This window comes from Acomys russatus, chromosome 8, assembly GCF_903995435.1.
Source record: "Acomys russatus chromosome 8, mAcoRus1.1, whole genome shotgun sequence".
In the NCBI taxonomy this organism is placed as follows: Eukaryota; Metazoa; Chordata; class Mammalia; order Rodentia; family Muridae; genus Acomys; species Acomys russatus.
In genome coordinates this window covers 14,343,066-14,366,285 of record NC_067144.1, presented here as the reverse complement: position 1 = coordinate 14,366,285, position 23,220 = coordinate 14,343,066, and positions in this window count along the sequence as shown.

Sequence of the window (23,220 nt, the reverse complement as noted above, 5' to 3'; positions counted from 1 at the left end):
CCGTTGAGTTGAGGTCAACCTTCCCATTTCCTTCCTATGCAGTGCACATTCCTATCGCGTGAGCAATGGATCGGTTGGGCTGGGGAAGCCAGCCTGTGGTAACGCGAACCCAAAGGCTCCCTGCACCTGGCGTGGGAAAGGCTCCAGACCTGTTCCTACAAGTCTCTTTTGGCTGTGCTTTGGCAGGTCCCTACATTACCTCACCCAAATGAACATCTGCTCCTTCCCCCTGAACAATGGCTGCAGCTTCACGTGTTCCACAGTGTTCCTCCACCTGTGGGGCACTAAGGCCTGCTAACCCAAGCCCTTCACTCTGGACTTTGCCTCTGGAGGTTTAGACATGTGTATCTGGCAAGGATCTTGTGGGGTCAAATGCCTAAAAACAGTCTATTTGACTTTTCTTCATCTTTTTAAAATTTATTCTTTTTCTTTTTTTTTAGTTGGCAGGTAAAATATTGCATTTTGTGACATGCTCACACATACATGCCATTATACTTTGGTCTTACCGATCTCCCACTTCTTTCCTCTCTCTCTGCCTTCCTGGTCCCCTTCCTCATCTCTTATAGTCTTCCCTGCTTTGGTGTAACTAACATTTCCTTATCCTCTCTTGTTCTCCATTCTCTTTCTCATTAGCCCTCCTCCCCCTCATCCTTTCGACTCTCAAATTTAGCTGTAGAGCCTGAATATGCTTCTGAGCACCTTCAATTTGATAATATATGATGTGAGTCTCCGAGGCATGCTAAGTGTCTAACTTTGCCCAGTTCTTGTACCGACCTAATTACTTCCCTCAGGGCCCTCATCACTGTGCCTGCTGCTGCTCTACAGGCAAGAAGGAAGCTGAACTGTGTGGGGGAGAGTCTAAGGGCTGCTAGAATGTACTTCCTTGGCTTTGGAGGGGACCGTAAGTAGGGGCAGCAGTGAACAGGTTAATCTGGGGCACTGCTTGCTCATATGGGCTCCCCCAGTATAATTATAATCGACACCCACCCCCTTTTCCTCTCAAAAGTGTCCAAACTTGGGGTCCAGAGCCCAGCCACTTGGCATTTTGAAACTCAAAGAGCAGCTTGTTATTAGAGTTTTCTGCTGCCCACAACACAGTCTGATATCACCCAGTGACTCATCAGTTGCTCCCTGCTCATGTCTGATAGTTGCCACTGAGCCCTGAATTCTTCCTCCTTTATTCAGCCACTGTGCTCACTCAGTCTGGTGACTGCCTCACCTTCTTGACCAAGGGGTGGAGAGAGCACCAGTGCCTCTCAGGAAACACCATGTTTGTGACCCTTCAAGTCACAGCATTTTTGAGTCCCTGGGCATGACAACTCTGGGCTGGTTGGCTGTTGAACCCTCGCTCAGCTTTTATCCTGCTTCTGAATCACTTTTCCTGCTGGCAGGTGCTCTGTTGGGATCTGGGTTTAAAAAGTGTCCGGAAGCTGTCTTTATGCAGCTGATGAGAAAAATGGGAGGGAAAAGCTCCCTGTGGAGGATGGAGTCTGAGCTGGTAACAAATTAGAGATTTTTATTGAGAGAAAGAAATTACACACACACACACACACACACACACACACACACACACACACACACAGAGTAAATGAATTTTGTTTACTCTTTTTGTTTTTTCCCCCGAGACAGGGTTTTCTGTGTAGCCCTGGCTGTCTTGGAACTCACTCTGTAGACCAGGCTGGCCTCAAACTCTGAGATCTACCTGCCTCTGCCTCCCAAGTGTTGGGATTAAAGGTACATGTCACCATTGCCTGGCATTTTTTTTTTTAATGCTTATGTAGACCAAACATAGCTGTCTGAAAACTAAAATGCAGATCCTTGTCTTTTCAGATTCCCTTAAAGTGAGGCTGGTATAGGAGAAATGCTTTCCTTTTTACTGGTCAAGAGCAAATAGTGAGAAATATCTTTAATACTTACAAAAAGCTCAGGGGAAAAAAAAAAAAAAAAAACAGAAGGAAGGTGGTGCAGTGATGGGTGTTTGAGATAGGTTTGTTAGGGGCAGTTTCGGGTGCACATCCTAGGCCCTGATTTACCTGATCCATAGTAGGGTTCCCACGGCCCTGTGTGGATGCTTTATTGATCATACATATCTGAGACAGACCCTTAAATCTTCGTCTTTCTTAGAATTAAAAAAAAAAAAAAAAAAGAGCTTTTGCCTTCTAAGAATAGTTTTTGACAACGTACTCAGATTGTAGAGCTTATAAAGTAATGGTGGTCATCTTTTGAGCATGTTGAGGAAACACATACATTTTTTTTTCTTAATTCTTTTGCTATTTCAGTTATCTGCTTTGTTGGCTTATATGCGTGTTTGTGGTAGATTCACATTGCCTTTAAATAACACAATATTTAGCTTGTTCACAGGTTGGGACCCTTATGATTTTTCTCATCCGACCAACTTATAATAAATATCTAACTGACCCCACAAAAGGTGGCCAAGGCATTTTGGTGACTGTCTGTGTCCCTCTGAGTCTTGTGAGGCAACTAGGGCCTCTTTCTTCCTGGTTTTGGTTTAAAGAATTTATCTAAGCATAGAAATGTGTATCAATATTTTGTTGAAATTCTGTTTTAAAAGATGCTGGAGCCTCCATGTATAGATAATGAATGGAAAACCTTAAAAAAATATTTACACATTGACATTGAAATCAAACGTTGGTTCTGCAAGCTCCTCTTCATTTGGTTGATTTATTTTTAGAGGGCAGGGCATTTAATTAAAAAAAAAAAAATCTCCTTTCCTTTCTTCCCTTCTCCTACCCCTCTGGCTCTGATTGTCTCCCAGGACCAGGAAGTTTATATGTAAACACAAGCAGTAATGGACCCCTGACCTGCTTAGGCCTTTCAACCCAGTCAATCCACAGAGGGATTAACCTCAAATACCTACTTGCTCTGAGAGGTAAAATTGTTCCCCAAGCGGGAATCACCAAAGGGTTTTCTCCTCTCTGGTCTGTGGCATTCGCCCCACGAATAAGGTCTCCTTAAAGCGGAGCTTAAAGACAAGACACTAGAAAGCAAACTGACAGCGGACTGTTTCCTGGAGGGCGCTGTGCTTTCTCTGTACTCAGCCTTCCTGGCCCCGGGAGATGAGGGCGAGGCTAGGTTCCACAGTCTAGAAACTCGCTCCTCGGTATATCCTTGGATATTCTCACTTGGCATCCTGTGGACTATTGCTCCTCATAGGGGCGCCCTAGGGCATCCCAGGCCAGCTGGCATAGAGTATAGCATTTATTTGCCTCTGGGAGAGACAGGAGCAGTCAGCCTGGCCTGTTGTGCAGGGCCTCAGCTGTGGGCCTGTGAGGAGAATATCTGCAAAGCCTCCCTTTTCACTCTCTGCGGCTCTTGTAATGTCCCCTCAGAAGGGAGCACTATGAACGCCGGGCATCAATCTCTGGGCCAGGTTCCAAGTTAGTCTCCCCTGCCTGATCCGCAGGGCTCCTGTTCTGCCTGACCCCATGTTACATGGACAGTCTTTTTTCAGAGCCAAGGAACCTGCACACCAGGAGATTTTCTTAGGTAGAACATCGCCTCACATCTAGACCCACAAGCCATCGCTCACAAGAGACCATGAGTCTGTGTTTTAGAACGTCTCTGTTGCAAGTGGGTCCACAAGTCTCTCCTGTTAACAAGAAGGGGGTGGGGCCGGAGAAAGGGCCTGGAGAGGCTCCATGCTCAGCAGCCCCGAACAGCTGTGGAAAGTTTGATGCAGCAGGGGCACCCAGACAGAAAATTAAAAAACTAATAAAGTCCTCAGTGTGGGGTGCTGGCATCAGGACAGCTCCGTTTCTCCAGACACCTAATAAAGAGACATTCCGGGACACTAACTCATAAGGGGGGATCTGCAGAGGTCACGGACAACAGTGGAAAGCCAGCCATGGGAACAGCAATCACTGCACTCACTCCAGGGAGGGTTCTCGGCTTCTCTTCGTCCCCATGCCCTTTGCCTTTTCAGTTTAGAAAAATGGTAGGGTGTTCAGGACGGTGGGAAGACAGGGGGGGGGGGGGGGGGGGGGGAAGGCGCGGGATGAGTGATGCCAGGAGCCACGGCTGTGAAAATCTCTTGCATGGAGAGTGAGCCGGCAGCCGTGCTGCTGTTCGACAATCCAAGGCAGGAAATGGCGGTGGTCCCTAGAGCAGTGTTGGCACTGGAAGGTGAGATGGCTCCCCGGATAGCAGGGTTTTTGAGAAAGAAGGGTTTGATGAAGCACCCTCTTGACAGGTTTTCTCCCATGGAATTTTCCTCTGGGGTTACTTGGTCGTCACGGAACTGTCTTTTGAGGAGCATTTATGTTGTTAGATTTGGTTTTTATGTTGCCCCATATCAATTCAAAAGGGGCATGGGGGGGGGGGAACGCGGGGGACGCAGGGGACGCGGGGGACATAACTTAGGCTTTCAACTAAACCACCAGCCAGTTACAGAGTCCCCTCTTTATCCACAGCTTTGCCCCCTGTCGTTTCAATCACCAGCAATCAACCACAGCTCAGAAATACTAAATGGAAAATGCTTTACAGTGTACACCATACTCAGGTGCGTGATGAATCCGTGGGAGGTCCCTCTGGATCCTCCAAGGACTTTGGCCAGAGCGCTTGCACTGTGCTTTCAACTCACTGGTTGATCGTGGTCACTTAGTCACCTTAGCTGTCAGAGGCAGTTAACCCAAAGGTTTTCAACCTGTGGGTCACAGCCCCCTTGAAAGGTTAAACAACCCTTTCCTAGGGGTCAAATATCAGAGATCCTGCCTGTCAGATATTAACATTACAATTCACAACAGCAGCAAAATTACAGTTATGACATAACAACAAAAGTAGTTTGTTTTTGTTTTTGTCAAGGCAGGGTTTCTCTGTGTAGCCTTGGTTGTCCTGGACTCACTTTGTAGACCAGGCTGGCCTCGAACTCACAGCGATCTGCCTGCCTCTGCCTCCCAAGTGCTGAGATTAAAGGTGTGCACCCACCATGCCCAGCCCAACAATAAAAATAGTTTTATGCTTGGGGGAGGGGGTCACCACAACATGAGCAACTGTAGTAAAGGGTCACAGCGTTAGAAAAGTTGAGAAGCACTGAGTTAATGCTTATTTGAATTAATAATGTCCCTAAAGTAGAAATGCAGTAATATCCAGGAAGGACCAGAGCATAAACTGTGAAAGGACAGATTAACTCCGATCCTATGTGGTGGAAGTGTGACAGGGCAAATGGAAACCTCAAGGGACTCGGTGGGGGTAGGGGGAGGACAGGAGGTGGGGTTCAGTGCAGTGGTACTGGGTGGCTTGGAAGGTACCCCCAGGGATGGGAAGGCTGCCATACTTGGCACCTGCCTTCTCTCACTGAAGGAGGAAAGCCACAGTCTGGGAAGGAAAGAGTGAATCCCAATTGGCTTTGTTACCTTATCTTCAGTGTTGCAGTCAAATCAAGTCATTATGAAGGTCAGGGTAGATGCCATTTTCTGTGCAATGTTCCAGTTACTTTGTCACCTGGTGGGTCTCCTCATCAGCGCTTTTGTTATTGTTTATTTGTTTGTTTTGTTTTCTGAGACAGGTTTCTCTGTGTAGCCCTGGCTGTCCTGGACTCGTTTTGTAGACCAGGCTGGCCTTGAACTCACAGAGATCCACCTGCCTCTGCCTCCCAGAGTACCAGAATTAAAGATGTGTGCCACCTCAACTGGCTTCCTCATCAGTGGGTCCAAATGTGTACGGTTACTCTTGCTTTAGAAAAGTACAGTTTGACGTTGGATGAATCTGAGAAAAGGCTTTTACACACTCACAGAATCCTTGTTTGAAACAAGAGGACAGGGGGCCTGGGCCATCCTACCCAGTCCTGCCACTCCACTGTCCAGCACTGGCTGTTGGACTAAATAGCATCACCTGCCTCCATTTGCTGTGTAGGATGAAAGGGGTGGGGAATGACTTGAGGGCCCCTGTGGGCCCCCACCTGCTGATTCCTTGGGGGCTGGAAGGTTGGGCAGGGGATCGTATTCCTTGCTTTCCACTGTCAGAAAGAGAGCTTTCCTCCTCCTGGCTTTTTGTTCAGCAGCGGCTTGGCAGAGGCTGAGCTCCAGCCCTTGGCTGTGATGTAGGAAGGTCTGTGGTTTGGGGAGTAAAACAAAATGTGGGCTTTTGAACTTTGCATGTCTGGGCTCTCTTCTTCCCTCTCCCTCCTTCCTTCCATCTCTCCCTTCCGCTGTTCTCTTCCTCTCTCCTTCCCCCTCTGTTTATCTGACCACATCCCCTGGATGGGGAGGCCTGGCGGCACTCAGAGGAAGAATAGCAAGTTACCAAGAAGAGACTCGATACTCTAAGAGCATATATAGGGGAAGGCAGTCTCCCTCAATCACAGACATAGGGGAGGGGAGAAGGGGGAAAGTGGGAGGGAGGGAGGAATAGGAGGATACAAGGGAAGGGCTAACAATTGAGATGTAATATGAATAAATTAATAAAAAATGAAAAAAAGAATAAATAGAAACTTTAAGGGGGAAAAAAAAACAATCACATTTCTGTCCGCGTGAGTAGCCTCACATTTAAGAAAAAGATAAACTGTCGCCCAGTAAGTAACTCTCTAGTGTGAATATGACAATGCAAAGCATGTTAGGGTCCTTGAGTGTCTTGAGAAATCCTGATCGATTCAGCAGGCTTGTTTTGAGACTACAGAACTCTGCATCTCTGGGAAGCCCAGAGATGCTGCTGTGTCCTCTGAGCCACACTGTTACTGACAAGGATGGAGGACCGCACGCAATTCATATCTCCTGTGCGCCCTCTGAAAGCAAAGCCCCTGGGCTGTGGGCTCTGCACGAGAGGCTTCTTTTGGTCAGACCTATAATGAACCAAGAGCTCTGTCCCTGAAAGGATGGCCTGTCCCTTCTGCCATCTGACACAAACGTTCTTGGGGTTTATGTTGCTTTCTTTCCTCCCCCAGCCATCTGGAGGAGGATTGGATGACAGTATGAGGAGGGACAGTCCCTCGGTCAGTCCCTCGGACAGCACACGATTAAATGAGCCTCATACTTGGCTCCTAACAACACTCTGTTGCCGAGCAAGACCGGAAGTGATATTTCAGCAAAGCAATGAACTGCACGTCATTTAATAAACCTTCCTTAATTGGGCTGCACACCAGGGGCACCCCCTTTAATGATATTATGGCACCAATAACCTCATTAGGAGGAGAGAGCTACTTTAATGACAGGTTTTGGAAATTAAAACAGGAGAAAGGCATCTTTCAGGGTTGTCGATTCTGAGCGATGGCCCTGTGCAGCAGCCTGCGGGGACTTAAAAGGCCTGGGGACTAAAGGCAGGCTGTGACACCAGTCTGGTCTGATCCCTCTTGGGCACCAGATCTGGACCTCTCTGCACATTGCTGTTCAGTCAGCAGTGTTAACCCCATGGCTCAGGCACTGCACTGTATGTTAGGTCTGTAGGCGATGTGTGCTAGAGGTCCGGTTTCTAGGGCGAGTCAGCCCCAGGAAGCCTGGATGGGGTTCCAGTCACAGGGCCCTTCTGATTAAGTCTTCGAGCCATCTCCCATGTAGAAGACACAAAGGTGCCATTTGCAGTCACTCACAGAGGATCCTGGTGACCCCAGCCAAATCCTGGATGCCCATGTTGGCATCTTACATCTCCAGGGGCCTGTAGCTGGCCAAAGCCTAGACCAAAATAAAGTCCCTGCTTTGCTTCTCAGAACACATCACAGCTCCCTTTCTCATACAGTGGGGATCAAACTGGGCTTCACTGTTCCTCATGCCTGCCTGCTGGGTTACCTTTTCCTCATCAATAAAAGGACCACTGCACTCAAAAGTGAGTTGGGTGAGTCTTGGTAGGGCCTGGGTTTCTCCCTCTGGCAGCCTTTCATATTTTCCTTCCCTGCAGTCACAAGAACTCCAACCTCCAGATTTTGTGCGAATACTGGATTTATAGCAATGGTTTTGTAGAGTGTTCCAGTTTGCTGGGTTGGTGAGTAATGTGGTTTTCTCAGAATGAAGGCATGTTTTTCCTGCCAGCCTGGTGAATTGCACAGAGGCTGTGCAGTCAGTCTCTCCTTTTCTTTATGTCGACCTGTGAAAGAGGGAGGTGGCATTGTGTTGCCCTCAGGGCAGAAGAAGCCTCAGTTGGGAAAAGGCAAAACTGGGCTAATCTGCAGAGGATTTCTTAACGATTAGAGGGACCGCCCCGGTTCCAAACCTTTGCTAGCTGCACACCGCCTGCAGACTTCTCCTTGTGGCACCCGTTCCTCCATCATCTGGTTTTTGTGGCCTTTGGTAATCTTGTGTGCTCCTCCCGAATAGCTAGGGTTGATCCTAATTGATTTTTGTGATGGTTACTCTGCAACTCAGCCCTGCTCTATACACCCCAGCAGCCTGCAACACTTCTTCAATGACCTTGCCATTGCTAAAAAATTAAAATATCCTCAAGGATGTCCATTAACCCCAACTCCCATCTGTCTCATTTTAATCTGTGAACACATGCTCTAGGGAATGAAAAATAACTGGTGAGACCCAGAACTTCCTCACGATATTATTACCTCATCTTTCACTAGGGCATCCATTGCTTTGAACTAGCCCAGAGTTTAGTAGACATAAGAAATTCCATTCCTTATAGCCTATATTACTTCTTCTTCCTCCAAATAAATAATACTACTCTAGTCTTTATGTTTTTGTGTCTGCTTAAATCTGATGTGCAGGGGAGGTTAGATTGTTAGCAAATAAGTTTATTAGCCATAAGCTATAATTAGAATTGCTCCTTGGTAAAAGTGGAATTTAAGCCACTTATATTTATTATTGTTGTTGTTACATTGGTTTTTTGCATAAGTCAGGTTGCTCTTTCCTTGCTTGCTTTCAAACATGACTAATAACTTATAACTCCGAATTCTTTTCTGTTAAAATTTAATTGCATCACCACCACCCCATTCTATCCTCCCTCCAACCACTTGGATGTGTCCTTCTGCCTGGTTCTCTCTCAAATTCATGGACATGGCCTTCTTTTCTTTAACTGTCATTGTTTTACACACACACACACACACACACACACACACACACACACACATACACACAATTTCATGACTAGGGAGATGGCTTAGTTGGTCTTGAGTTAGATCTCTATCTAGAACCTATGTTTTGAAAATCTTGGTGTACGGCCAGGCAGTGGTGACATGCACCTTTAATCCCAGCACGCAGGAGGCAGAGGCAGGTGGATCTCTGTGAGTTCGAGGCCAGCCTGATCTACAGAGTGAGTTTAAGACAGCCAGGTCTAGATTGTCCTGTGCTGGGAAGGAGAAGACAAGTGGGTTCCTGAGCTTGCTGGCTAGCCAGCCTATCCTACTTGAGGACTTCTAGGTCAGTGAGCAATGATGTCTCAAAAACAAAGATACCCGAGGAACGCCACTGAAGTTGTCCTCTGGCCTGCATCTGCATGCACCCATATGTATACACACCCACACATCCATGTGCTCCTGTACACACACACACACACACACACACACACACACACACATATACACACCTCAATCAATTGAAATTGAAGATAGCATTAGTCTTCCTCCTAAGTACTTCAGAACAATTATCCGTAACTAGATTTTTTTTCCTTTCTTTCTTCTTTCTTACTTTCTTTCTTTCAGTTTTTCAAGACAGGGTTTCTCTGTGTAGCCTTGCCAGGGCCTGGAGTCACTTGTAGACCAGGCTGACCTGGAACTCACAGAGATCTGCCTTCCTCTGCCTCCCAAGAGCTGGGATTACAGGCGTGCGCCACCACGCCCTGCATCAGCTACAATTCTTAACCCTGTCTTTCTTTCCAGGGTTACTATGCTGTACTTCTTTACAGCTTGGTGAGGCGCCCACACAGGTAATGTAAGCACTGCTCGGGAGGCTCGGGGGGTAGAAGCAGGCAGATCTCTGTGAGTTTCAGGCCAGCCAGGGCTGCAAAGTGAGACCCTGCCTCAAAAAAGAAACAAAAACCCTAAAAATATGAAGACTCCTTTACAAATACATACATATATCTGATTTTAGTGATCATTATGAACTCAGAACATTCCCATTTTAAAAGATCAAGTCATCTGTCATTTGGCTACAGTAGACTTAAATCTTTTTTTTTTTTTTTTTTTTTTGTGGGGTGGGGGGAAGGTATGAGTGATAATGTCCTAGGAATCTCTTATATTCTGATAATTCAGAAATCTTGACTAGCAGGCAATATTTTTTGTACTCAAAGCCAAAGTCCTTTCTCTGTTTCCCTCTGCTGCTCACTGGGAAGGGGCTATCTGAAGCTAACAATCTTTCTCTGCTCTCCTCTGCTGCTCACTGGGGGGGGGCTATCTGAAGCTAATGATCTTTCTCTGTTCCCCTCTGCTGCTCACTGGGAGGGGGCTATCTGAAGCTAATATTCCTTCTCTGCTCTCCTCTGCTGCTCACTGGGAGGGGGCTATCTGAAGCTAACGATCTTTCTCTGCTCCCTTTGCTGCTCACTGGGAGGGGGCTATCTGAAGCTAACGATCTTTCTCTGCTCTCCTCTGCTGCTCACTGGGAGGGGGCTATCTGAAGCCGGGCTGCAATTGCAAACTATCAGCAAATTAACTTTTTTTTTTCCTAAATAATTGTAAAATTTTTTTTGTTCTTGATTTTAGCTATATGTAGTAGTTGAATTATCTAAGATAGTCTTCTGAGATACAACTAAAATATTTTGACCTGCAGATATATATTTTTTTATTTAGTTGTTTTATTTAGTGGTTTTCCCAATTTACATTTTTCTCCCTCAGCAACAGGTTTAAATATTCGGATGGACATACACTTGTTTGGACAAAAACTCTATTTATATCAGCCAAGGAAATTTTTATTTCCATTTTCAGTTTTTATTCTTCCTGCTCCCTTTCCTCCGATCTCTTATTTTTTCTGTTCACCAAGCCCAGTTTTTCTCTTATCATTTTTAACCCTTTTGCTTCTCTGTCCATTTCAAAGCAGCTTTTAAAGATTCTCTTCATATTACCAAGTGCAACTTTTTGCAGGCTACATCCTGAGAAGTTTTGAATGAAACCTTTAATTTGCTATTTTTCTTTTTATATTTCTTGACTGCCTTGTATTTTTTATGTCTTCGGAACCATAGTGTTCTTCACAGCTGAAGAAGACTGTTTCTTGTCTTTCATTGTCTGATTTTTTTCCTTGAATTTTTATAACAATATATCAGAGTCTTTAAGTTGTTTTCTAGAAAGTGTAATTAGTTTTTGCTTCTTTGAAAAAAAAGCGTTTTTGTGTATTTTAAGCTCTAGCTTTTCTACCTTTTATAGTCTCCATACTGATTTTCTTTGACTTATAAGAAATGATGAAGAATATGTCTACCTCCTGTGCTTGTTCATAAATAATGTGAGCAGGCTTGCCTGACGGGTATGAATTTGTATGAGCACTTTGGAAGTCCTGTCAATGGAGCCAAGAAGAGAAGAAAGTGAAATCAGGTGCAGTCAGGGATGGGGTGGTGGAGGAGCTGACAGGGAAGAGGGAAGATGGACTCCCCCTGGCTTGGAGGAAACTCGTTAGTTCTCTTGGTATCATTTTTCTCAGTCAGCTGTGACTCTGCTGCCTTCCTGCCTGCCTGACAGCCATGACATTGTATTCTGTTGTCGCCCTCCTGGTGTTGCTCACAATATGAAGCTTGCTTCTTTTTTATATATATGTATAAACATATATCACATATGTGTATAACACACATATATACACACACACATACATATATATACGTATATACATACACATATATACACACATATATAAAAGGAACTTTTATTCGCCTGCTTCAATATTGTCTCGAAGGATAACGTACTGCCTCTGTCTGTTAATTGAGGCCAAATCCTGGAAGCTTCTAGCCTCTGTACTGTCTAACCTAGGCCTCTGAGACTAACTGCTGAATAAGCTCACCCTTTCTTGTGTTGTTTCTGAGCTCTAGGCTGACTGGTTCATCTCAGCTGTTCTGGTTTAGCCTCCTCTCCCAGCTGACTTAATCAATCTGGCTTCTCTCTTGGCCCTTGAACTGCTCTGCTTGGCCTCAAACTAACTCCAGCAATCTGCTCTAATCCTCTAGCTCCTTCTCATTCTCTGGCTCCTTCTGGCTTCGCCTGTGTCTAGCCTCTCTCTGTAAAACTCTCCTGGTAAAACTGCCTCCTCTCTCTTGGCATTGACCCTGAAGTAGCTTCTTTTCCCTCTCTCTTCTCATGAGAGTTGGGCGTATCCTAGTCAAATCTTTCTCTGATTTATCACTTTTTCTGCCTCTCAAACGGGCATCACTTTCAAACACAGGTGCTTCTTTCTACAAACTAACTATCTTCATAGTTTGGGATTAAAGGCATGTATCATCATTCCTGGACCTAAACTTTTCTTTACCTGAAACTTACTCTATACCAGGCTGGCCTTGAATTCAGATCTGCCTGCCTCTGTCTCCTGGATTAAAGGCATGATTGTATTCCAGCCGGATCACACAGACCTAGAAGGTCTTTGGATGTGATCTCTTGCCAGAGCAGCCACGTTCTGAATTAAAACTCCTCTTTGCTCAGATGCTTAGTCTGGGGCCTCCTGATGCTGCTGCTTTTGCCACTGTGGCCAGGGTAAGTCATGGCTTCTTAGATAACCCACGAAGCACACTCCCTTTGCCCCTGTACACGTGACAGTACAAGAGGGACACTGCCCTGTAGGGGTCGTGGTCTTCCTGCCACTTCCTGTAACCACCGCTATTCCTCTGGAAGATCTGACCCACTGCCTACCTCATCTGGTCCCTTCTCTGCCCTCCAGACTGGATGGCACCACCTTCCTAGGCACGTACAAGACACATGTTATTTTCATACTTATCTTTCCTCTCCAGGGAGCTTTGAACGTATATTCTTAGGGTCATATCACAGGGGATCGCAGCATGGAGGAAAGTAAGCCCTTGCCTGTAGATGTGCCACCAAGCTTCCTTTAAGGCTTTTCAGATTTTGAGAGTATGGATTGCATGCTATAAGTTTATTAAACAAAGGCCGGGTGGTGGTGGCACAGGCCTTTAATCCCAGCACTCGGGAGGCAGAGGCAGGCAGATCGCTGTGAGTTCGAGGCCAGCCTGGTCTACAAAGTGAGTCCAGGACGGCCAAGGCTACACAGGGAGACCCTGTCTCGAAAAAACAAAACAGAAAACAAAGCAAATAAGTTTATTAAACACAATTTGAGTCTTTGTAGTGAAAAGGTTGAGGCGTACGACCATTGACTTGGAGCCAAAGACCTAGGCTGGTCTTTCCAGTGACATTGCTTAGAACCACATGGTCTAGGTCAAATGATCTTCAATTTGTGCAATGATAAAATGAGAGCAATATCTTGCATTGAGTGCATGGAAAGGAATTTTTAAAAAACATAACAATTGAGATGTAATATGAGTAAATTAAAAAACTTTTAAAACAAAAGATAAGAGTAGACAGTCCTTTTTATTTTTAAAATTTGTATGTTATTATTATTTTAATATATTTTATTAATTTATTCATATTACTATTATTATTATCATCGTTATATTATTGCCTCATGTAAGCTATGCTAATAGTGTAGGAGGTCATCCATAAATCCTTACTGGCACTTATTTGAAATGAACATCTAGAAAATTCTGAATAACTGGAATATAAAAGGGAACAGCCGAGTACTTGAAGGTGCTATTGTTTTCCTTGATGCCATGTTTATAGCCTTCCCTTGAACACACAGTGCCTGGTCCCAGATTCTTACATTATCTCTTTACTCTGTCCTTGAAGTCCTCTTTGCCCATTTCCTCACACTCAAATGTTATTTACAAACGGTGCTCTTTCAAAGGCCCTTTAGAAAATGTAATTATCCATGACTCAGTGTCACTTCTAAAGCTGTTCCTTATTACTTCTTGGAAGTTACAAAAACCATTTCATTTCCAAATGCTCTTTGATTCAGAAAGGTTGAGGAGGAGTGTTTTGAGGAGATCGCACTGAGTTGGCCTGGGTCATTTATGATGGGCAATCCAGCAGGTTTATCAATACCACCTATTGGGCGTACTCTACTAAGAGTCCCCCCGCATGGCTCCATTTCAGTATTGTACTCTCAGAAGTGGGTTATCTAAGTCCCAGGCCAGGCAGAATCCATGAGAGGTTTGCTTCAGCACCAACAGTATTAGTATGAAATAGGTTGTGCTTAGTAAAAATGGTAGCATCCATTAGCTAAATGAAGAGACTGGTTCTTTGGTTTGGGTTTTTTGGGTTTTTTTTTTTTGGTTTTTCAAGACAGGGTTTCTCTGTGTAGCCTTGGCTGCCCTAGACTCACTTTGTAGACCAGGCTGGCCTCGAATTCACAGCGACCCACCTGCCTCTGCCTCCCGAATGCAACTACTTCTAGACTTGGTTTTGCAAAGTCAATTTTTTTTTTTTTGAGACAGATATTTTAGCCCAGTTTACAAATGCACGTCGGATTAGAAAGCAAAACTTCAGAGTTGCTTCTTGGTAGCAGAAGAATCAAATCAGGAAATCTTGAAGGTATCTATGACTCAGGTAGTTCTGTAGTGGCAGATCTGTTCATGAACTATACTGTGGTGACCCGGAGAGGTCAGTTTCAGTTGTGTCATTATTTACAGAAGAATAAAGTTCAACAGGCAGAGAAATCACAGAGCACCTCAGGGAGCAGGAGTTGGGCTGAGACCTTGAGGTTGCACAGTGCTGTGTGCAGGCTTGGGGGGAGGCAGGCGCGGCTCTGCCATAGATGGAAGGGGGAGGGGCCCTGAGGGTGGGGTGGAGAGAGGTGGAAGATCTTTCTGCACAAGGTTCTGAAGACCCAATGAAGGATTCTTCTTTTTGCTCCTGAGCCACGGTGTTAGGTTTAACTGACTCCACCACGACTGCTCCCTTGTAGATGCAATGATTGATAGACACCGACTGGAAAGAGACCAGACTCAGAATCTAAGATGTTGTCACTTTTGAGTAGCTTTTGACAGGTGACTTAACCTCTCCGAGACCCCGTTTTGTCTTCTGTGGAAATCTGGTTTGTGAGGTTTAGGTTGTTAAGGAAGAGCGAAGGCACCAGATATACCTAGCTTTTCAGGGTGTTCCCATAAAGCTTAAGCGGGGCCTGGAATTCTGCTGTCTGCTTTCCTTATTCTGCCACATAGACCAACCCTGATGGCCATCGGCTCTTCTGTGCTAATAGTGTCCTCTGAACACCCAGAGCAGTTTCAGGTCAGTTGTTTTCTTCTCTTTCTTCCTTTCTTTTTGGTTTTTCGATTTTGTTTTTTGAGACAGGGTTTCTCTGTGTAGCCTTGGCTGTCCCAGACTTGCTTTGTAGACTAGGCTGGCCTCGAATTCACAGTGATCCACCTGCCTCTGCCTCCCAAGTGCTGGAATTAAAGGTGTGTGTCACTATGCCAGGTCTCTTCTATTAACTCTTGGATCAGAGCTATTATGATGGAACTTAAGTTACTTATTATCACTTGGAACATTTTCCTCAGTATATGAAAATTTATTTATCTCAAAGTACCTGTGTGTTAACTCATCCAACAAGGTTTTATGGAATACTCTATGCACCAAGGGGTTGCTGTTGTTCTTGTTCTTGTTTTTCTTTTGAGACAGGGTTTCTCTGTGTAGCCTGGCTGTCCTGGAACTCACGGTGTAGACCAGGCTGGCCTCAGACTCAGAGCTCCGCCTGCCTCTGCCTCCCCGAGTTCTGGGATTAAAGGCATGGGCCAATACTTTCCAGCCTTTCTAGTCTTACTGTGACCAACAAGGTAAGAAATTATGTTGTGCCACCCTCCCTTCTAATGAAGAGGAAGAAATTGGTTAAGGCTTGGTTGGTTCTGAATTTTGCTTATGTCACTACCATATGTCACAAGGATTTTGCCATTGACTACACATGTGAACAGTGTGGAGTCCACCTAAACCCAAAGTAGAGACTGACAGACTCGGTTCTTGGTCACATGGGACTCACTATATGTGAAAGACATACATGAATAGCTGAAACAAAACATAGAAACCAGTGACAAGTATAGTGTGAGCAATAAATCAGAGTGGAGAGCGAGGGGTGGGGTGTACTATGTTGTGGGAAGAGAGTGAAAGAACCCTTGAGCATTATGCGTGCTACACTTGGCCTCTTTGAGTGCATCATAGATTTTTGGCCCCGGAGGCTAATGAACTCATCACTGAGACTGGAATAATACTTATCAGTTTGGAGTAGCACAAAAGGGCCACCCCACAGCGGCGCTTTCGTCACAGCCTTTGCACTGGCCGCCCATCCGCTGGCCTCTCAGGGTCTAGGTGAGCCGGTTCGCTCATTGGCTTGTTAAGGAGGAGGTTGACTCCCAGTCTTCGTAATAATGAGGAACGGCTGCATTAGCCGCACTTGGAAAGGGTCCATAGACTCTTGGCTCAGGAAGTGTTTCGGGTGCATTTACAGAACGCTGTTTCTTTTCCTATAGCACAATGAAATGAAGGCGAAGTGAGAGGAAGGGGGGGCATCAGAAAGCAAGCCAGCATGCGGTTCTTCCGCCTCGCCCCTTTGCCTTATCCAAATGTACGACGTGTCCCCCCCTTTCACGCGCCCCCCCCCCCAACCACCTCAAGTTACAAGCAGCTGAACTGAATTAGAAAAACAGCCCCTTGGTTGCTGAGACCTGGCCTGCCAAATTCTCAGCTGGCAGGAGTTTTTATAGCTCCGTTATAAACCCCTGAAAAGTGAGGAAGAATGGAAACATTGACATAACCTGAACTCCCAGGAGTGGCTTGTGGCACTCTAATTATCCTTTGGGCTCACTGGCCCCAGTTTCCTCTCCCTGGGCTGGCAGAGACCACTGCAGTGGCTCTGCCTGTCCTGGCCACTGGAGGCTGAAAGCTGGGGATGTAGGGAATAATGGGATAGTGTCTGCTGGTGGGAAGGCCCCCCAGTTCCATACATGTGAGCCCCTCCCTTTTCCCTTCCTTCCCTTGTTCATCTCTCCTGCACCACCTCCCCAGCCCTACTCCCCCTCAAAAAGGCAGAACAGTTCAGTTGGTTGTAAAAATTAATGAGTTCAGATACAGACTTGCCTCATTCCGGTCCAGCTGGGTAACCAGGGCGATTGCGACCAGCATCCTAGACGCTGACATCAGCTCTACACCCCGGCACAATGCTGCTCTGTGTGATCTCAGAAACAGATCGGGCTCCTGGGCTTTTTATACATCCTGCTTCCTTCCTACGTAAACTCATTTTATGACCCACCAGGAGAGCGCACCATGACTGGTCGCTCCCCAGGCCTCTGATACCAGAGGATCTGGCCTCACTGTGGACACCTCTTTTCCCAGCTGGACACTTTGCTTCCACTTTCTTGGCCCTCCTGAGAGGTTTTTCTCCTCGCCTCCCCCCCCCCCCCGCACCCCCTCCCCCCAGGCGTTGACAGCTAGTGGAAGATGATGTTGATAATGACTCCACTACTTTCCATCTGCACGGCCCTGTACCATTTTCAACACACTTCTTGGGGGGTTGTCTGATTTGCAGCCCAACATCACCCTGGGAGGTAGGGGTGGTGCACCCACTAAGTAGATAAAAGCTGGCAGAGCTGGTGGGGGCATAACTGGGACCAATTCCGGCAGCCCTGATTCCTAGTAAAGTTGTTCTGCCACACACATGGGATGACTCCTTGGTGCAGGCTTCTGGAAACGCGGATTAAGTGTCCACTGGTGACCCAAGCTTCACGGGTCCATTTTCTGTCTGGCTGAAGGAAAAGGGAGGAGGCAAGGTGTGTGGAGAGGTCGCAGCTCACACAGACCCCCCACTTCCTGCAGAATGCTGCCTCTTGTTCAGCTCAGTTCCCCCAAGCACCAGACAGACTTCTTACCTGCAGCCGTCTATCCCAGACAGGGGCTCTATGCAGCTCCCTTAAAGAGATTTCAAGAGAAGTTGCTAGATCTGAGGCAAAGTGCTTTAGAAATAACAGAGAACTGTAAACTTGTGTGGTAGAGTTTGCAAGAGTCTTTGGGATAAACGTTTTCATAGATCAGCGGTACTCAACCTCCGGGTCTTGACCCCTTTCGTGGGGGGGTAGGGTGGGCAAACCATTCTTTCATAGGGGTCATTTATCAGATAGCCTGCATATCAGATATATATGATATACATTATGATTCATAACAGTAGCAAAATTACAATTGTAAAGTAGCAACAAAAATAATTTTGTGGTTGGTGGAGGCAGTGGAGGGCACTCACCATAACATGAGAAACCTGTTCAAAGGGTCTCAGCTACAGAAGCCTGCAGGAACGTGAGGAGGGGATATTAGGGTACCTATCCGTCTAACACATCTGCCATGTCAAAGTGTCAAGCACAGAGAGTGTGGCTTAAACCAGATAGACAGTTCTGGAGGCTAGGAGTCTAGATCAAAGCACCAGCCAAGCCGTGGTTCCCCTGGTGGTGTCTGTCAGCCTGGCTTGGCGCAATGCAGTGTGTGGTTGTATCACTCTTTACCTGGGTCCTCACCTGACGTTCTCCCAATGGGTCTGCAGGGGTTTTGTGGCCTTTTCCTCTTCCTGTTGGGAAGCCATGTTGAACCAGGCCCAACCCCGAGGTAATGAAGTTGGCACTGGTCACGAGGATACAACCCGACCATCAGTGCCATGTAAGAATAGAGCCTTATGGGGCTGGAGAAATGGCTCAGTGGTTAAGGGCACTGACTGCTCTTCCAGAGGTCCTGAGTTCAATTCCCACCAACCACATGGTGGCTCTCAACTATCTTTAATGTGATCTGATGTCCTCTTCTGACCTGCAGGTGTACATGTAGGCAGAGCACTGTATACATAATAACGAGAGAGAGAGAGAGAGAGACAGAGAGAGAGAGAGAGAATAGAGCCTTACCTTAAATGGCATTCATTTACACTCGCCAAAGACATGGTTTCCAGCAAATTCTCATTTATAGATACTGGGGATGAGGATCGAGGACCTCAACATCTGAGCCCAGGATAAGTATAACATTTCTTTCATGGTTGCCCCCATGGCTTGTCAGAAATTAGGGGATGGGTCTGGTTCTCAAATAGCCAGTAGCAGGGGTTCCAGGCGAGTTTTTACTTGCTCACGTTTGTTTTTTTTGAAACACATCATCAATTAATCTGTGTAACAACCCGGAACATGGCAAAGCTTAGAATCCCCATTTTGCTGGCAAAAGAAATGGAAGTAAGAGAAGTTGCCCCTGGCATGAGGCTGGTGGTCCTGCAGGGCGTGGCTCCAGAGCAGTAAGAATCAGTTCTCACTCACCAAGGGTAGCTTTACTCCCGCTCTAAATCAGTGAGAATAGTTAATGAACCTGCCCTGGACCCCAGCTGGGAAACTGAGCTGACATGCAGATCCCACAGGCCGTGCTCACTCCGGTCCATTTTATCTTAATATGACTGTGACTTCACCTGAACCTCGGTGTAGATGCTGGGAGCCGAGGCTGCACGCACGCACGCACCCACGCACGCACGTAGCCATTTCTTTGAAGCCTCTGGGGGCTTCTGGAGGTCTCGCTCTGCCAGTGAGGGGCTCCTGCCTCAGCACTGCCAGGCAGCACGGCTCCCTTTCAGGTTGCTCAAACCCGGGTCGATGAGCATCTCCCCTTTCTCTTGTTCATCCGCGTCCTTTTCCGTTGTGACGTCACAAACACAACGTTTTAGCTTTGAAGCAGGTTTGCTGCGCAGTCTGCAGCGTGGTTCATCAGCGCTTATAGTGTGCCGCCTTCCGGCACCCTGTCCTCGCTGTGGGAAACGTCAGGACTCCATGGACACTGGGGTTTATTTGATTCCAGGGGTTTTAAGGCATTTATAAGGGTGTGTATATTGTACATATCCCGTCTTCTTTTCTCCGGAAGATACTAAAGCGTTCTAGAAATGACTGTGTTTCGGCAACCACGCTGCATTTGTCAGACTGACTGTTGTTCCAGACATGGTTGTCCTCCTCAGCCTTCCAATAAGCCTCGGCGACAGTTCCAGCATGGGAACCATGTGGCCACCAATCACCGGAGACCCTCCCATCCTGACACTGGCACATCTGTGTTGTGCCACGGTTGTGATTTATGAAACACTGCATGCGTTTGGAGTTTTATGCACATGGCTGGCTGCCCAGTCCCCCGCCCACCCCCAACACACACACTTTTTTTTCCACCTTTATGCTCCCTGCTTATACTTGCAAACAGCCCTCACTCTGCAAGCCGCAAAGAACTGCAACATAAGAACCCAATTTTGATGCGTATGGTAGTATGTGAAACGAAGCCTCTCCGTACTTGCTTTTACATTTAAATGTGGATGAAGACTAAGAAGACAATAATTCTCGTTTCTTAAAAATGTAACAAGGTTCCACGGGACACAAGGTGCCATGCCTGTTTGTATTCTGAGATATGACTGACGTGTGTGTGTGTGTGTGTGTGTGTGTGTGTGTGTGTGTGTGAAGGTGACTAGCATGAGATCGCGTATGAAAGTAGGATGAAGCAAACCCTACAGGGAACTCACAAGGGATGAACAGCTGACTCAGGAGATGCTGTCATTGTTTTCTGGGGAAAAGAGAACCAGAGGTGCCTTAGGGATGAAGAAGCATCCATTGGGGAACACAGTGGAGGGAAGCAGGGTGTGGGCGTTCTAAACAGCCCACAGCATGAGCCAGCAGAAGCTCGGAGGTGAGCGTTCTGAACCCTTGGCTCCGGGTGTGCTCAGTGCTCACTCGCAGGTGCCTTGATTGGTGGGGGGGGGGGGGGGGGGGGGGACGGGGGACGACGACACCACTGTTTCTAAGGTGCATGAGACAAAGGCGGCTGGTGAAGTCACAGCGGGCCCCGATGCTAGCACCTTTGTGGCCTGGTTTGATTCTCAGAGGAACAGGATCTCCTGATGTGCTGTGCTTAATAGAGGCAGAAGCAGAGAGTCAAAAGCAAAGTCTCATCACAACCAGCAATTGGTCAAGCAAAAAGGCATAGATTTCCTGGGGCCTCAGTCCCCTCCTTTGTTTGCCCGTTCAGGGCGTGGACAATTGCATCTGATGATGGTAAATTGTCCTGGTTCACATACTTTTGTTTACACCTAATTATTGTAACAAACCTCTTCTTAAGGAAACGTTACTGAAGGAAAACATGCAAATCAACAAAGGTGCAGATAATGGTTTGGAACTTTACTGTTCACTTATTTCCTTTATACTTTAAAAAAAAAAAAGATTTATTTATTATGTATATAGTGTTCTGCCTGCATGTAATGCCTGCACACCAGAGGGAGGGCACCAGATCTCATTATAGATGGATCTGAGCTACCATGTGGTTGCTGGGAATTGAACTCATGACCCTTGGAAGAGCAGCCAGTGTTCTCACCCTCTGAGCCATCTCTCCGGCCATCTTTACAGTTTTTTTAAACATGCATTTTAAAAAATATTTTAAAAAATTGATATTGGTTTTATTTTAGAGCGTTTGTCCCTGAAGGATGGTTAAAGGTTTGTTTTGATTTTTTTCGTTTTTCTTTTTAAGAACAGTTCCATTAAAGATTTTTTTTTTTTTTTGTCCTATTGGCAGGCTGCTTTCCATTTGGGGTGTGTTTTCTTTTTCAGCTGGTGATTATTTCAGGGCTGCTGTTCTGGTTTCCAGGCATAGGAGCTGGAGGGTCTCCTGAAGGACACTTTTGCGCCCATCTTGTCACTTACCAGGAGCCTCAAAAAGGAGCACCCCAACCCCCAATCACTCATCCCAAAGATTAGCCAGGTTTAGTCCCAGGCAGAGCATCTGAGAATCAGCAAGATGGGGTCGTCAGGAAGCCCACCCTGGCTGGGCCTAGGGCTTTGACCAAGTAAACACAATCTGAAAGGGCCAGGGAGCTTGAAAGCAAAACTGTAAATGATCCCATCTGTGATTTTTGGCTGATTACTCCTCTGGCGGGGGGGGGGGGGGGACCAGCAGAGAGGGTCTCCTTGCACTTTGAACAAGATGCAGCTACAGGCTTGCATCTATATTTGGGGGTGTTCTTCAAGTGAAAGTTCATTAGGGAGACAGGAAAGCACGTTCCACTAATATCCATCAAAGAAGGGCTTGAGTTTCAAAGCTCTGAGGAAATACAATAGTGTTGAAGTAAACGACATGGCAAGGGTCTCCTGCCCCTGAAAAGCAAAGGAAGCAGGGATGTGATTTGGATAATATTTTTTTTTAAAGCCAACTTTTATTCGGAATGAATAAGCACATGTCAGGAAAATTGTGTTTCTTGGACACTCCCTTCCATGGGGAGCTTGAACTAAACATTCTAGAATATGCAGGTATTTTCTTCTGTTGGTACCAAGCCTGAAGGGCTCAGAGTTCCCCATACTTGCTTCTTCTCCATCACGGTGATAGTTATTAATACTTATTGAATTACTGAATAGTACCAAGGTGAGGTATACACTGGAATTTTGGCATTAGGTGGGCAGGTGAGTGGAATGCAAACAGAGACATCTGAGCGATACAGAGCCTGAGTGACTCAGCTGAGGCATTGGGCTTCGGGGCAGTATGACTTTGTTATCTGTCTAGGAGCCAGAAAATGGGCCAGATACTGGTGAGCATTAACCAAACCCCCAGCCTGAGGGATCCACTTGCATGAGCAGCTACACAGAAGAGATGGGGTCATGTATGTGTTTACAAATCACAGTGCCTGACACACTGTAGGTAAAAACTAAATGGTAGGTTTATTTCCTGTGGACTTTCAGAGAAGTGTGGAAATGGGGCTGCTAAGGTTTAGGAAACAGCTACTCTATGGTCTCCATACTATAATAATAGGCCCTCTGTGCCTGGTGTAGTGCTCACTGTTAACTGAAGGCCACACTGATACCTGGCTGCAGGAGCCAAGCATAGAAGTGACAAATATCACTTGCTCCCCAGTGACTTCTTTATTTGTCCCAAACTAATTTTGATACCATGACTTGAAATGGCAGCTGTGATGGTAATTTTAAGTATATGAAGAAGTCTTTGGCTTTAAATTTTTTGTTTGTTTGTTTGTTTTTTGAGCCAGGGTTTCTCTGTGGAGCCCTGGCTGTCCTGGACTCACTCTGTAGACCAGGCTGGCCTCGATCTCACAGAGATCTGCCTTGTTCTGCTTCCATGCCCTGCTACTTTAAATTTTTTCCAAGCTTTGAATCTTACCAATGTGTAAACCCAGGTCTTGTATAGTAGACTGAAATGCTCCATCCTGCAGAAAAGCTCATTAAGACAGGAAGTAAACAACTCAAAATAGCTGAAGGAAGTACCTGAAACTGACTAGATTTACTAGGTCCCTCCCTCTCAATGAATATATAGACAGTGAAGCTGACTAAGAG